Here is a 12,007-nt window from a genome sequence, read left to right on the forward strand (position 1 = left end):
CTTTGGGCTGATGTGTTTCCAAGAAGGGGCAAATGTTGATTACTCTTGCATGTTATTTCTCCTATATAGTTAAGAGTCATCCAAAGTCTAAAGAAGCCAGTGGAAAACTTCCCGCTGGCTTCACTGGGCTTTGCATCTGGCCATTAGTTATTCAAGTACGTTAGCCAAATTAATGCCTTTAGTATAAGACAGCCCCTAAACTACCATCCAAGTGTAGCCTACGTTTTAGGGAAAGACAGACAGCTAGAAAACATTCTAATTCATGAGTCTTGTGATTTTTCTTTCTATTTTTGTTAACAACTTTTCTCAATTGTTAAAAAAAATGAGGACTGACCAACAAAATTTCTTGTGAACACCACCACCCCAGTTTCCTCTCCATTTTGAAAAAAAAAAAAAAAAGAGTTGCAGGGGTGCAGGTGCATTGTCTTTCCAGCCATTTTTCCTGTTTAAACTTACATTTGTTGTGGTTTTGCTCACATTTCTTCAAGCCCTTGTTTTCCCCATCCCTCATGCTTGGCTGGTCAGCAGACTGGCTTTTCTAGGGTGCCGCAGTGAACATTTCCCATTTAGATGCAGGGAGGGGCTGGAGAAGACATCTGGCCTGGATTCTGGTGTTCTTCCTGCAGATGTAAACACAAAAAGGGAATTGGGAAAAGAAAAGGTAGCCTTTCTCAGGCCATATCCTGCAGGAGCCAGGGACCCACCTGGTCCCTAGGGAGCATTAGAAAATCCTCAACATTTTGCTAACTTGTGATCTACCTCACACAGCCCCTGAACAACAGAGAAGAGCCAGAAGACAGTTAACTTTAGCTACACCCTAACCCTCACAGTCCCAAAGGTCTACTCCAGGCACAGGCCGGGTAGGCAGCTGCCTGGGGCAGCCATCAGCTTGGTGCCGGCAGCAGAGCCAGATCTCCCCTCTTCCAACTGCTAGAGCTTGTACTGACTGGATGGGAGGCAGATGGAGACACAGTGCACCTCCAGTCACTGTTCATGTGCTCCGAGTGCAAGGAGATGTGGGCAGGTGGAGCAGGGTCAGGCCAGGAGTGCAGGTGGGGTAGTCCTGGGAGGATGGGTGCAGAAGTGCTGCTGGTGTGCTAACCCCATATAACTAAACCTATCTGGAAACTAGTCCATCACTATCATAAACTGCATTTTCATGCCTGAAACAACCCCAATAAAATAATTTCTTTTTGCCATCTCCGGAATGAGGGACAAACTCAGCAGTTACAGGGCTTGGATTTTTCTCTACCCTTTCCTTGATAGACAAAGGACCTACGCTGCATACGTGCTCTGGAAGCCTTTCGTGGATGATTACAGAAAATCAATCTGGAGAAAGTTACAGCTCTGTTAGAAATATTTCTCTTCCCTGGAAGTTTATTCAGCTGTAACTCTGAAAGTTATGTAAGGAAACTAGATAAAATTAGAGTATTGGATAAAAATAGCACTAAAAGAAATCTTCATCTTACTATAGTGTTTTGAGACCACTTCAGGGTCTTTTCTGCTTCTTCACCTACTGGCCCAGGAAAGCAGCCTTTGCTCTAAGCTGGCCTCTGGCTGAATGCCATGTCATTTGCACTGCCAAGGAAAAAAGTCACCTAGGATGGTAACAGTCTGGTTTCACATCCATTTGTGGCAATGTCAATGGCTGTAGTCCTCACTGCTTTACTACAGAGCAACACCAAGGCATAAACCCAGGTCCGGGCAGTGAGTCAGCACTGAGTTGTCAAACCAGGCTGCAATCTCCAGGAAGCAAAATGTTCTCTGCATATTTTTTGTACCACTCAGTATGTTACATAAACTCCCAATGGGTAGAACCATAGCAAGGGTTTGGAAGGTTATATTTATTACAGCAGTAATTCTAGCATGTAAACTTTCTGACAGCTGCTGTGGACAAATATGCAATAAAAATCAAAGCCAATTCAAAGCTAATATTCAGAGGTGGGAAACTGCGTAAGCATTTGGCTTCTGAGCCATGTCATGCTTTGTTTAGCATTCAGATGGTATGGAGGACTGCAGCATCCCTTCTCTACACTCAAGTCAAGCTCTAGTCACTTTGGCTTCATTTTTCCAAGCCTGGCTGCATAAAGTTAGAGCTCTGTCTCCCATTATCTGAGCAATTGGCTATCATGGTCTAAAACATGACTGGGCCATGACACACGGCTTGTAGGAACAATTTGAGCATCCTCAGCTGCTCCAGTTCACACCTTCCCTCCTGCTGGTACAAGCATGATATCCTCTGCCAGAGACACAGGCCGACAGCTGAGGACAGTAAAAGCTCAGATCACTGCCAGGGCTTGTCTGTCACAGCCTTTGGGTATCCACACAATGTGCTTATTCATGTTAGGTAGAAATAAAAGTAGCCTGTGCTGCAGGCATCCTGAGCTTGCTACCATTCACTCCTGGAATCACAGAAGAATGTAGGTTGGGAGAGACCCCTGGAGGTCATCTAATCCAATCTTCCACTGGAAGCAAGGACAACCTGAAATTATTTCAGATGAGCTCATGATGATGCACTATTCCAAACATGAGTTAGGCCTTACATGAGGCCAGGAGGGAGACCCCACCACTGCTATATGGATTCCTGTTGAGAAGCCACAGACTCTCTCTACAAATTGCCTCACTGATGCCCAAAGGAGAGATGGCAGCAGAACTGCGTCTGTTTGAAGCTTTTGGGGAGGTCAGGGATATCTGCCAGTAAGCAACCTGCCCACAGTGCAAAGCAGTAAAAGGGATGCCACACTACAAGAAGCCTTATTGATTTTAGAATGTGGCATCAATTGTAGTTACATGTGACTGACTCACTTAGCAACGTTACATCGAACCACAGTTGTTTACAGTACTCAGAAGGGAATACAAATTATTCCACCCTCAAAAGAGCTAAAATTGTGGTACTTCTTCAGCCAGCAGAGCTGTTCTCAAAGCAATCATCTGTCCATGACTGTGCTCTATATCGTTCCTGATCTGTGAAAGCAAAATGACCACTGTTTCTACTCTCAGAGGCACATAATTCTATAAAGACATTCACTGAAGAGAATGGATGATCTCTGAAGTTGCAAGCTTTTCACAGCGTCAGCTAACGCATTAATTGTTGACTGTGTAGAGAGGGCTGTGTCTACACAGCAAGACCATAGAGCAGTCTTTTGCACAAGGCATGAACACTTTTTTCTGTTCACACTGCTCCGGTTCGGGCTCAAATGAACCATGTTAGGCTAAGGAACAGCTAGTTTCAGGACATCTGTTGACATTCGTGCCTGCCTGTGCTAGATCTGTCCAGTTTGAAAGAATTTAGTTCTCTTCTAAAGACATTTTGAGTCTTGCCCTGCCACCCCTTCCAAGAGTACCATATCTGAGCCTGGTTTTCATGCCCATCTTAGCAGTTTCTCTACAAAACTAAGCAACGTGCACATCAGGCAAATCTGAACTGGGGAATGAGCCACAGCCCCAGTTCACCTAAACATTCCCTAAAAGGCAAATCCAAATTCAAGGTCTGCATTTGCAACATGGCTGAAGAGCCCAGGCCCACAGAGGAGTGTGGAATAACAGACTCCATTGCCCACAAGATCCCAAGACTAGTTATGGTTGATAAAGCAGATATTCCTGCTGGGCATGCATTCAGGGAAGAATTACCCTAAGGAATGACTTCAGGAACTCAGCCTGTTATAGCCAATTTGCAGTGAAATTTATGAGAGTCTTTTGAGGGCCTGTGTTATCTGCAGGGGTATATAAGGACTCATACACAGAAGGTCTGGGCATTTTGTTAAGTAACCGGAGGTTTTTACCATATAGCACCAAGATGAATGATCCAACCCATTGCTTTCATTCAAGCCCTTCTTACATTAACAGCAAGCAAGTCAAGGTTATCATGCTAGCTATGCCAGTATTAAAGCTAATTGGTTCTCTGGAGAGAACTATAAAAATGCTGGTTTCAGGACCTGCCAGGACAAATGCACTGCAGTTGGTCAGCTGTGGAAATAGTTTATTATCTTTGATAGAAAATGTCATTTTTATCTGTAATCTTCTGTCACAGTATGTCCCAACAACCTGTGAAGGAACAAAAAAATTTGTATAAGATCTCTTACTGTTCTGAGCTGCCTTGCCAGTTTTCAGTACTTTTGCTGAGCTGGTTGAAAGAAAAATATACATAGCAGAAAAGGATCTGTCAGTAGAATGGGCAGGAAATTACATCCTGGAGGAGAGAAGACTTTGAGTGATGTTGTCTTCACAGTCTCCTGTGAAGCCAGGAAATTCATGTCCCCTTCCAAGCACACTCTTTACCCACCTAAGCTATCAGACCATATTATAGTTGCCATGAGTTTCATTCACTTTTTCCCTTGATCTGATTCTTTCCATACTGCTTGTCAGCTCTCCCTGCCATCTTTGCCTCCACTTGGATTCCCAGTTTTTGAGATGTGGCCTGTTTTATCTTTACAACGCATGTTAGCAGAATCAAATAATGATACCAAAAAACCTGAAAACCCGCTAAGGCAGCTGACCTATCTCCCATGTTAGATTTCAAACTTCTCTGCAATTTAAAGAACAAAGGTCCTTGCTGAAATGTTCACAGTGGTAGGTCTTCTGGGACATACTCTATTTCAGAAGCTTCTGGAGGAACTGGATTCATCTGCGGTTAAGGACGAGATAAGCACAGCAGGTGTATTCGCTGTCTCCAGCATCCTGGATCCTCTCCAAGCTGATTTCTACCTGCCCCATTCCAACAAAACTGTTCACAAGGGTCACTGATGATGTTTTCTTGGCCAGCTCTCTATTCTCTTCCACCTCAGCCTCTGTGCTTATGGGACCCTTCCATCTCATCTCAGCTTTCACAATCCTGTCCTCCAACATTTCTCTCCTGGGAATGCTTTCTATATTGAGCAAACTAAAGGACCCTCCCACTGGTAATTTGATTCAAATCAAATCAAAGTGGGGTGGCAGGGGGGTGGGGGATGTTAGTTTGTAATTTTCTATTTTGAACCAGACTCTCCCAGGAACTTCTAGCAGTGTATTCTGGATTATCAGACTGAACACAACAGAGTGATCTGCAGACCCATGTTCAACATATGGTTAAGCTGAGGTAGGGAATACAGCAGCACTGCAGGTACAGTTCAGATCTCTGTATTGGCTGTCCTTTGCCCAACTCCAGGGAGCCACCAGGTTGAGCCAGACTGTTAATCAGAGAGAAAGTCCTTTAGAAGGTGAGCATACACAGTCCATTCTCATGCAGGAATGCAGGTTTTCCACTCACTGCATGTTCCAGAGCCCCATATTTGATCAAACAAGACAGCTCAGAGAAAAGTCTAGCAGATAGCAGCCAGGTAGGTATACAATCCTAACGGGACTCCCAACTACCCCTAAAACTGCAAGGTAAGACCGTAAAGAAACTAGATAATAAAGAAATTATATGCAAACAGCACAGATTCACTTGTGGCAAGAACTGAAGGACAGCGGTTGACCACCTCTGATTAGAAAAGATTGCACACCCAGCCAACCAAGATGTTGATGATCATAGAATCACAGAACAGCCCAGGCTGGAAGGGACCTCGAAAGATCATCTGGTCCAACCCTTCATGGGAAAGGGAGCCTAGATGAGATCATCTAGCTCTCTGTCCAGTCGCATCTTGAAAGCCTCCAGTGATGGGGACTCTACCACATCCCTGGGGAGGTTTGATTGATTATCCTAGTGATTCATTTTTCCCACTGTAAAAAATTTCTTTCTTATAACAAAATGATGGGATCACCCTGCCAGCAAGGAAGGCCCTTTCTACTCCCTCTGACTTAATTATGACAATCAAAACAATATGAGGGATTTTCTCATTTTTCTGCTGCTTTTTCTTACTGCCCATTTCAAGGTTGTGGAGCAAGACACACCTGGGTGCAGATTTCAAAAGCAATATTAAGAAGGTCAGCTCTGGTCACAGTCAGCTCTAATTGCCAGTTGTAGTGGGATGCAGTCTTTTCCTCAGTCACAAAGTACGACACTTGAAATATCCTGTAGGACAAAAACAATGCCTGCTACAGCACTTCTCTCCTGATTTTTGGGAAGAGGGCCAGACAAGCACCACAATTAGTCATATGTTCCAAATGCAGTCCCCATTCTTAGTCCCAAGCTCTTGCCTGTCCTTATGCTAAGAATGAGGCTACAATCTCCACCCCAGAGAGGGTCTTTGCCTCAGAGTCACACACTATCAATCAGTCTACTCCCAGTAATGAGGAAAGATGCTTTCCTTCCTTCCACCTTCTATTTGGACCTTCGCTTTCCCAGTGGGATCATTTTACTGGGTAAAGGAGGACAGAAATAGACAGAAAGAAACCTGTCAATATGTGCATTGAAGAGGAATTAAAAACAAAACATAATGAAATAGCTGAAAGCTCATGGGAATTTGCTGGAAACTAGAGGAGAGAGGAAGAGAAGCAACTACCATGCCTTTTACTGCTGCACATGGAGTTAGTTTTGAAAAGTTCCTTCTCCCTGTCCTACCTCCCTCCTCCTGCTTGCCCACTCCCCTGGGGAGGGAAAGGCATCATTACAAAATTGATCAGGGTAGAAACCCAAGATTTCAAGATCACTGCAAGAGGCAGAAGTGTCTTTGGGGGAAAGTTCAAACAGCTTTTTTTGCTTGACAACTGCTGGAAACAATATGGCAATCATTATTTTCTCTCTCTCCAGTTCAGGGCAGTCCATTTAATTTACACATGATGAACAACAGACATGCACATAGGTCCAATAGCAATATTAACATTGCCTCTCTTGCCAAGAATTATGCCACTACAAAGCATATGTGCAAACCGATGTGAGTCTGGAAAGGGTTAACGGGCTGCTGGGGACTCATGCTTCTTGAAGAGAGGTAAAAGGAGGGACAGTAGCTCAGTTGGAGAACATACTTCGCTCTCACTGGGTGACTATCCACTGGTATGGGAGGATGCATCATCTCACAGGAAGGACAACCCTCTCATCTTCAGCTGAGCCAACTGTACTCACTATGGGTTTTGCAAAAGCCTCCTGGAATGCATCTGAAAGGACAGCATCAGACCTGGTGTAGAGGCGCAAGGATCCACAAGTCCTGTCTGATTTTTTTGGCTTAACCCTGAAGCCTCACAAGAATGCTTAGCTTATGCCTCAGTCCATTGCCCATTCCTGAATAACTCCAGAAAAATTGGGTCATTTTTTACATTTGTGGGAATATCTCTGGTGACAACCAACACCACCTTTGCTTGCCTCAGACAGGGTAGATTTCCAAAATAACAGCTCCCTTTCTACAAGGACCACCAAATACCTGGGAGAGTCGCCAGGGTTTTTAAGAAAACCCTGACATCCAGAAGCCAGCTCTGTACTCTGCATTATCATTAAAAAGAAACATGTCATCCAGCCAGGGAGTCTCCTGTTCTCTGGCATCAGACAGACCACTACAAAACCAGGAGCTGCCATCTGACCTGAATTCTTTTTTACATCTTCCCAGTGCCATGTGCTTGTTCTCCGCATAAACAGTCCATGCCACTGAATTCTTGGTGTCATGCTGACCTGGAGCAATGAGCTCTGTAGCATAAAAGTAATTCGATTTTTACCAGAAACCACTGCATAGTGTAAGAGGATATTTTCCACTCTGACTCTGGCATTGTCTTCTTGGTGACCTTGAACAGGTAGTGTTATCTTTCTTCATCTCTTTCTTAAACAGAGATACTGGTATTGACCACTCTTGTAAAGTACTGTGATATCTAGTGATGGTAAAAAGCCAGGTGCTGACATTATTGTGCAGCAAGTATTTACTCTCATCTGCTTTAAATCTCTCCCTTCTTCATTTTCATTGAATAACCCCTTTGTTCCTGTATTATGAAACACTGTAAGTAGACTCACAACTGCTCACAGAAGTTAAAACGGATGGACGTAGACTGACGGAGAGCCCCTCCTGCAGAGCAAGACTTCCAGGGGTGAAACCCTGGCTCCATTGACCTCAGTGGGAATGCTGCCAGCGGGGTGACTACTTTATTGCTGATTCACAGTAAATGACAGTAAGAAAAGCATTTTGTTACATTTTCTAATCTGCTGCTTGAGGGTTTAGTCATCCCAAAAGTCAGTATGAATAAGGATTACTCTTCCCTTTCAACAAATGGACCCCTCATGTAAAACTCTGCCCAGTTAACAGTTCCTTCACTGTATGTGGGTTTTGGGTTTTTTTGTTTGTTTGTTTTTGTTTTTTCTGGTGAAGTTACCACCATCTGTGGCCAAACAACACACTCAAGCCCAGTAACCTTTCAGAAAAATGAGAGATGATGTCTGCTGCTCATTTCATGTGTTTTTTGCCCAGTTCAGTCTCTGAGGAAAGGAAGAAGGTGCCAAAACTGAAATAAGAAAGATAACATTGGTAAATGTCAGAGCTCCCTGGTGAGTGCAGAGGTCTCAAAAACTTGAGAATGCTGAACAGATGACTCACTGGGAAGGGTTGCTGCACGTCCTGTTTTTGACAGATGGGACACTAACTTATTTTATCTAGGATCCTACATTTTTATGGTATTATAGTAGCATCTAGAGGCCTTAATAGTGAAGGCAATGGCTTTTGGGACTGTGTAGGGTAGAAACTATCATGAAGGATGAGGGAATTGATTTAATGTAGAATTTTGAGGTCAAAACTTTGTATGAATATTTTGAAGCCACTTACAGCCAGGGTCTGGTTTACAGGTGCAGAAGGGCATCTTCCTTACTGAAAAGACAGATTCTGTCATAATTATACATATATACTAGTTACCCATAGAAATACTAGATACATGCAGGGAGTTTCTTATGAAGCCAGCTACATCTCCTAATCATTTGGATCCACACTTCGCACCTGTTCTCAGAGCTTAACTGGACAATCCAGAGATTTTGCCTTAGACCCATGGACAGATTTCAGAACTATTTCTGTTCAGGTCAGTCCAAAAGCAATTTTTTGTGTGTTTCTGGCATTGAAAAAAAGGTCACATTAAAAACTAAACATCATTTCCAAGTGAATAGGCAATGTATTCTGTATTTGCAATGTTGAAATCACAGACTGACTTTACCATATTTCCCTCTGCATCTTCAGCCAAAGCCACTGGCTGAAGGCAAAAGTACATGAACAGCCCTAAACCCCACACTATTTTTAATTGAGTTCACTATTCAACAAATAAATAAAGCCACACAGCTCTAATGTAATGATGCTTGTGATGACATTTTCCACATCCTGCTCCAGATCTCCATGTCATTTGTCCCACCACAAGCTAGTGTAACATACCCTACAGCAGGATGAAGAGTTTGGAATCTACTACTGCCTGTGAACTAAAACAGACCTGGAGTGAAATCCTGACCTCATACAATAGCAGCTTTGCCACCAGCGTAAGTGGGACCAGTTTATTAGCCCAGGATTTCTAACTCAGGCATTAGAGGCTTGTATTTTTGACAGTTTTAATCCAGAAGCCCTGAGCTCACTACCATCATCTGTGGATGTGATTACATGGGTAGACAGGATAAAGCTGGAGTACTCAAGAGTATTTCTGTTCCACTTCTGCTTCCAAATTTGAAGCTGTCACTCAACCAGTCCTGTCCAGCCAACTAATTGTTCTTCTGGGGACAAAGTCCTGTGGCTAACATGCCCCCATGGTCTCCCATTTAACATGCTGCTGAAGGAATACAAATTTGTCCACTCCTCCCTCCCCTTCTTATCCAGTTGAAATAATAAATATTTTACTCATGATTTATTGGATTTCAGTTTGTTGAAAAGATCCTCCAAACAAATGAAGTTTTAATGGCAACAAATGCCAGCCGCAGCGCATTAGAAAATATAAACAGCAGCGGAGACCATTAAACAAAAACCACTTCGGATACAGCTGACACAGTGCTCAGCAATCTTCACCTCCTGAAGCCAGGGCCCTCAGGGGAGGGTCACAGCAAGCCCCTCACTGGAAAAGAAATCTGGAAGTATTACAAATTTAAGTCCTTCAAATGCTGAGGGCTGCGAGAAAGACTTTTGAAGTCACCAGTCCAGGCTTTGGGCTATTCAGGGCCACAGGCAAGGTGTCCATGAAGGGATTAGTTTCTAAGGAGGAAGAGCCAAGGCAGCCCCCACTCTCTGGTCCCTTCCCGCTGCCTTCCCCACTGCACACCACTTTTTGCCAGCCCAGTCCAACCCTCCAGCTCCCCACCCCTGTCCTGTGCTCTCCTCCTAACAGACGGGCTCAGAGTCAACGTCCGTCACTGCACGGGGCACCTGCAGGGCACCTGTTGGAGCCACCTGGCACTGCCTCACAGATGAGCAAGTTGCCCTGAATGACCCTTACTGCAAGAAAGGCTGATATGCTCATCTTTGTAGCCCAGGGGAAGTAATTTAGGTCATTTTGCTGTGCTATGGAAGATGGATGCAGGCTGCAGGAGTCAGCACACGGCTGGGTAACACAGAGCAATTGTCACCCGCTCCAGGGAGCACCCAGTGTCCTCAGCCCATGTCTGTCTCCTTCACACATCTGTCTTCTCATGGGTAGAACCAAGTGAGTTCTGTTTGCCTGTGTTTATTCTCAGTATATCCCTGGTTACTCCTCTGCCCTCCCATCAGATCTGCCAGCACAAATGACTCTGCAATCAGTCCTAAAGTCAATGTTGTCAAAACAAGCAGATCCTTCAACTACTTTGAGTAGAATGATTTTTTTCTGACTTGTTTTGACAGTATCAGAGTAGAGAGCAAGTACCTATGCCACTACCTCTGCACACTTGAGGCTGGGGCAGGTAGAGATCAGGTAGAGATCAGGTGGATGTGGCTGGGAGCCAGTAACCTGCTTGGTGAGCAGATCTTCAGCCAGAACAAGATGCCTCAGCATCGCCTCAGGACCAAATGACCCTAAACAAACACTCTAGTTACACATACCTCATCCTTTTGTGGGGGTAATGGATCTACATCTATTAACAGACCATCTAGAAAATAAGCTATTTAGTTCAATGTACTGCAGGGCAAAAAGAGACTATTTGACATATGAGGCAATCATGGTTGCTGCCACTGCTCATTTAGTCCTGGATTTAACCTGAATTCCCTTATCCTTTCTCCAGATACTGATGATGAGGCAGGTAAATTATCCTCTCAAGAAGTCCTTGTCCACTTATTGCAACTTTGGGATCTGCTACTGAACCCATCATAAAATACGAGCAGAGGAAGAATCTTGTCCCTCTATTTTTGGTAGCTAACAATTTCCCTGAGGTCTCCTGCAGCCTGCCTGAGAAAGATGCAGGTGAGACATGCCTTTGAGAAGATGGTACACTGCTACAGTCCTAGACCAGGCTAACTGTTGTAGCTGTACTGAGGAGTCAGTGGATATCAGCCGATGCTTTGTCCTGCAGAAGTCTGACCAGTCCCCTCTATCCAGTATATTAGCAGGACTTAAGGCTTGTTTGAGGTTTTTACTTTAAACTTTGGATCTCATGGAAGGAACATTTATCAGGACTCATCTGAGCCAACAGTGGCCTTCATGAACCTGAGCAGCAGTTTCTAGACCGGAGCAACGACTCAATCTCATAAGATTTTGACGGTTCAACAGCAACCAGTAGTACACTGTCACCCACCAGGCAACCCTTCTGTACTTACCAAGCTGACACAGAGGTTAATACCTGCAGCACTCCCAGACAGGCCTACTGTGAAGGAACTCAGGTTGGCTCCCCTTTGCAGTGGTGTGACACAATGCAAACCTTCAGGAAAGCTCTTCAAGCTGTGGAAGCTTAACTAAGCCAAGTAAGAGACTGGAGGCTCCTGCTTGAGAGAAAAAACACCCTATTCCTTCAGAGCAATCACATCAAAGTCTAAGCAGAAGGGGACTAAGAAGAGTGATCCAACAGCACAACTCCCTTTTGTCAAGCCCTGTCCAAGGATGTTTTCTGCTGCACAAATCCTAGGGTCTCATTTCTCCACAGCTTTTTCTCAACTCATAGATGCTACCTAAAACAGCCCTGACGAGTGCACAGCCGGGATTGCCACCTCTTATTCAAACAGGGGAAGCTTGGACAAGTAATATGTTC

At 44.3% G+C, this 12,007-nt stretch overlaps 1 long non-coding RNA gene across 1 annotated transcript in view; it reads right to left on the reverse strand.

The window, feature by feature from the left end:
* Window positions 1-295: 295 nt before the first annotated feature.
* LOC142059121 (uncharacterized) overlaps window positions 296-12,007 on the reverse strand; it is a 104,482-nt gene continuing 92,770 nt past the window's right edge. The window contains exon 5 of the long non-coding RNA XR_012661213.1: window positions 296-620. This is a non-coding gene — a long non-coding RNA (uncharacterized LOC142059121). The remainder of the gene's footprint in view (window positions 621-12,007) is intronic.

Source organism: Phalacrocorax aristotelis, chromosome 6 (assembly GCF_949628215.1).
Source record: "Phalacrocorax aristotelis chromosome 6, bGulAri2.1, whole genome shotgun sequence".
Taxonomy (NCBI): Eukaryota; Metazoa; Chordata; class Aves; order Suliformes; family Phalacrocoracidae; genus Phalacrocorax; species Phalacrocorax aristotelis.